The sequence below is a fragment of the Phyllobates terribilis genome, unplaced genomic scaffold (assembly GCF_046119375.1).
Source record: "Phyllobates terribilis strain yellow unplaced genomic scaffold, ASM4611937v1 Scaffold_69__1_contigs__length_7402412, whole genome shotgun sequence".
Lineage (NCBI taxonomy): Eukaryota > Metazoa > Chordata > Amphibia > Anura > Dendrobatidae > Phyllobates > Phyllobates terribilis.
In genome coordinates this window covers 2,986,004-2,990,607 of record NW_027362829.1, presented here as the reverse complement: position 1 = coordinate 2,990,607, position 4,604 = coordinate 2,986,004, and positions in this window count along the sequence as shown.

The window sequence follows — 4,604 nt, the reverse complement described above, 5'->3', positions numbered from 1 at the left end:
TCCCAGAGAGAGTCCAGTATATTATTAAAGTCCCCTATTATAATATAGGGGGGTTTGCGAGAAGTCGGAAATAATAGTGAGAATTTTATGTATGATTATCCTGGAATATAGTGGTGGTATGTAGATAGAGATTATTAATAGAGATTTAGTAAGTAACTTACAGAACAAACATATCTAGTGACATATCTAGTAGAGTGCGTTGAGTGATAATCGGCTGTAACCACTTCTTGTTTAGCAGATGAAGTTTCTCAGAGGTAAGATGTGTTTTTTGCAGACAAATCAGAGCAGGTTTTGCTGTTTAAAGATACTGAAAGATTGCCGTTTTTAACACTAGAAGAAAGACCCCTCACATTCCAACTAATTCATTTCACCAACCCCGCCATATTTAATGTAGTACATATGTTATTTCCAATATCCTATTAGCAGAGCATTTACGTTTTACATAGCTAGTGTCAACAATATAAAACATACCCCAAAAAAAAAAAAAAAAAGAGACCCCCACCCCCATAAAACCCCAACCCCAAAAGGCAGATATAAAACACCTTTTTTCCAGGTGAGAGACTGGGCAAAGTATTTCCATAGTGGTCTCTTTTAAAGTAGAAAAAATGGTGGCTCGGTCACTTTTGAACGTATGGGAGAATCCCGCCTAGAATGTAAGGCTCCTCGGGGATAATTCAACCCCAATTAGGCATAAAAACTGCGATATAATCATAATAGAACCTGAGGAAAAAAACATTTGTAAAGAACTGTCCAACAAGCAGCAACACACTTCTTCCCATATACTCACGAATAATCGTGTTTTTAAAGAATTAGGGTTTGTACCAAAGGATCTTCAACTTGTAGCACCCCAAATTTGATCTCGGTGTATTTGCCTCTCATTCAAATCCAGCTAGCGAAGGACTTCTTTTGAATCTTGAAAAAAAGTGTGCAGTACCTCCGGCTACCACCCTTAACTTGGCAGGGTATATCATTGAATATAGAACGTGCAGATCTCTCAGATGTTTTTGATATCAAGGAATCTGCCTCTTTGTTTCGGCCCTTCTATAGAATAATCTGGAAAGATCTAGATTTTGGATCTATTAATCGTTAGAGCTGGGTGATCCCTTGCCTGCCGCAGGATAATATATTTGTCCCGGTAGTGTACAATTTTAGCCAGCACAAGTCTTGGTGGAAGCCCAGGAGGAAGAGGACGGGTCGGTATGACTCGCCCCCTGGGCCGTGGGGTATCCGGAACCGGGCCTTCTGGTGTATGGTGCTGATGGGGGTAGTAGTGGCAACCCGATCCTGTGGCTCAGGGTGGTCAGACCAAATTGTGGCAGTCTATTTATCAGTGTTTTGAATGTCCGACTACGCCACCCGTGGATTGCAGTCAGAGATAACCGCCACTGCAAGGCAGATCGCTGAGGCTGGTGTTGGTGTGCAGCACAGGGGTGCTTCCCCACGGGAAGAGTGTAGCCTCAGGGCAGTATAGGTGGATGCTGGGGGTGATGGTGCAGGCGCAGCAAAGATCACACTAAGTCCAATGGAGCAGTCCAGGGTTTTTACTCACAGTTGTTATCCATGTCACTTCTGTCAGCAATGACTGCCCAAGCCGTGCTGCGTCCACCAGGTGAGGAGCTGGGTCAACCCCCAGGCAATTCAGGAGTATGGCACAGGACCCCCTTCTGTCCTTTCTCTGGCCTCTCGTGCCCCACCAGTGACCAAACTTCTGTCCAACTACCGTGGACCGTGTCGGGTAAGCGTTAGCCTCCGCTTCCCGCTATCCTATATGGTGCCTTTCTAGCAGGTTTGGCGGGGGGTCGCACCAATAAATGATCACGATCTCCGGTTCTTGGCTGAGGGATGATTTACCTCCACCAACTTGGGAATCCGGTACACTTCCACAGCCTGACCCTTCACCTGATATAACGCGGGTTTGCAACGGTTGCTGTCCGTTCTGCTCTCTTAGGGTCCCTTCTGCCTTCTTGTTTCTGGAGCCTTTCTACTCCTCTGTCTCTTCTCCTTCTTCTCTTCTCCTCTCTGGCCCCGGCCTTCTCTCTAGGCCTGCTTCGTGGAGCTGAGCTCAGGCTGAGCCGACTCGACTTCTTATTTCCTGACTAAGATGGCTCCCACCTTTTATCTGCTTCTCTGTGTCTCAGCTCAGGTGACCTGCACCCAATGAGCTCCTTACTATGCTCCAGAAACCTTCCCCTTCTGCTCCTACATCACTGGGTTCTCTCCCCCCTCCCCACTCCAGCCAGGGACATGGTCAGTTGTGCCTGCATAAATGGGAGCACCGTCGAGCTGTCCCCCGGAAATGGGGTGAGTGTGTGTATGCAGCTAACTGAGCCCTGGTCCACACTCCATCCTTACCTGGGAGTGGAATATCACACCTCTGGTTGAGGGGCAATACCCCTGTAGCAACCGAACCCTCGGGGCGCTACAGGTACACTATGAACTCATTCTACAGCCTATAGGGGTGGGTTAAGGTTTCAAGCCCTATTATTAATTTCAGCAAGTTGTCAAAGAATTCAGTAGGAGAAGAGCCTTCTAGTTTTTTAGGCACACCAATAAGTGGTATATTACTGAGCCTGGATCTATTTCAAGGTCATCTGTTTTCGCCAGAAGTGCTGATATTTGCTGTGCTGTAAAGCTGCTCTCATTGCTTCTATAGGCAATCTGATCTTCAATGGCGCTGACTCTGCCCCTGCTCTATTTTCTGCAGTTTGTGTTGTATACCTGCTATCTCATCTTTAAAGAGCACTTGTCAGCAGGATTGTGCTTAGTAAACCACATACACTGTCAGGTGGGTGCCGTTATACTGAATACAGTTGATGAAATCCGTCCAGCGGTTCTTTTATAATCTTTACTTTCATTTCTGACATAATGATATGCATGTGCTCTCATTACCTATTAATGTATGCCTATCTCTGCCTTGTGACAGGTCACTGTACTTTCAGTGATCTGCCTACTATTTTACGTACTGACTGTGCAAATTGTCTCTTCAGAGAGGAAGAGGACCAGAACTCGAGTGCCACCTGCAGGAAGTAGCAATTCTAAAAGTCAATAGTGACCCTTTAACGAGCCTTATCACATAACTTAGGATATAAGCCAGAACCAAAAACTCAATTTGCAGACAGTACCCGAAAACATTTTGCTAGAGGAAAAATAAATTTTCCTGCAGCAATATGGCCCCCGCTCTTCCGCAGTAGCATTTCTCGGTAGCTGAGAGATGCTACTGCGCATGTGCGGTGCCATATTGCTGCACCCAAATTATTTTTCCAAAAGCAAAATGGCGCCCTGGCATGCACAGTAGCATTTCTTGGCAAACAAGAGATGCTACTGCGCATACGCTGGCCGCCGCGGCCATTTTGGGGAATGTAAATTTCACTTTGTGACACAAATTACACAGTCAGTATGTAAAATAGTAGGCAGGTCACTGAAAGCACAGTGACCTGTCACAAGGCAGAGATAGGCATACATGAATACATAATGAGAGCACATGCATATCATTATGTCATAAATGAAAGTAAAGATTATAAAAAAAAATGCTGGATGGATTTCATTAACAAAGGTATCATTTTACTCACTATAACAGCGCCCACCTTACAGTGTATGTGGTTTACTAAGCACAATCCTGTTGACAGGTGCGCTTTAAGACCACCAAAATGTACATTCAAAGCAGATTGTAAATCCTCTCCATGTACCTCTGCCATGAAAACATCTTTTAAAGTAGGTTCCTCAGGTACCTGTATGTCCCAATGGCACAAATTAGACCGTGGGGCAGCGAGTACTCTGTCACATGCAGTTTTCGACCCTCCATCAATCTGGATCCCTCTCCCATCTCCCCCTCATCCAACTTCTCTGCTCTGGAGGCCATGCACAGGTGCGGGGTAGCTGCTATAAGGTCACTGTCATCTGCTGAGACCTGTATTTGTGTGCGGGCAAATTGCTCCAGCCTGGCCACCACTTCCCTCCTCCATCTGTCTCCAGCATGTCAAGCGTGGTGTCATTTTGGAGCTGAAAGCCTGCTTCTCCCGCTGTCTTTCTGTGGCTTTTCCTGGTTATTTTGTTTTTCCCTGGAGCAAAGTTATCCGGTAGATAGCTATTTTCAGGATGATCGTCGGGTCCTATATTTGATAAATAGCTAGATGCTCGACAGGAGCTTCTCCATCTGCTTGTTCTCGCATGCCGTTAAGGTGGTTGCCCACCTACTTAGTCTACATGGCGGATACACAAAAGTATTGCTGCTTTCTGTGTAAGTGGGATAGTCGCGCAAAAAATATCACTACAATAAAAGAGACCGGCCTCTCTGACATTCACTTCAGCAAGGGAGTAAAACTGTCCTGCATCCAGAAGTTGTTGATCCACCTAGGTAATGGTGGTAACAAAATCTTAGCAAGTTGGGCCTGTTGAAGCACTTTCTAAAGGCAATGGATAAAAATGTAAAAGCATTCATGCATCTCATCGATAAATTTCCAATTTTAAGTGAAGCAAAGATAAAAGGAGTCGTCTTTATTGGACCTCAGATTCGTAAGCTTCTTCAAGATGAGGAATTTCTTCATTTGTTGTAGGACAAGGAGGAGAAGTGAACGACGAGCACAGTGAGAGATTTAACCAAGATA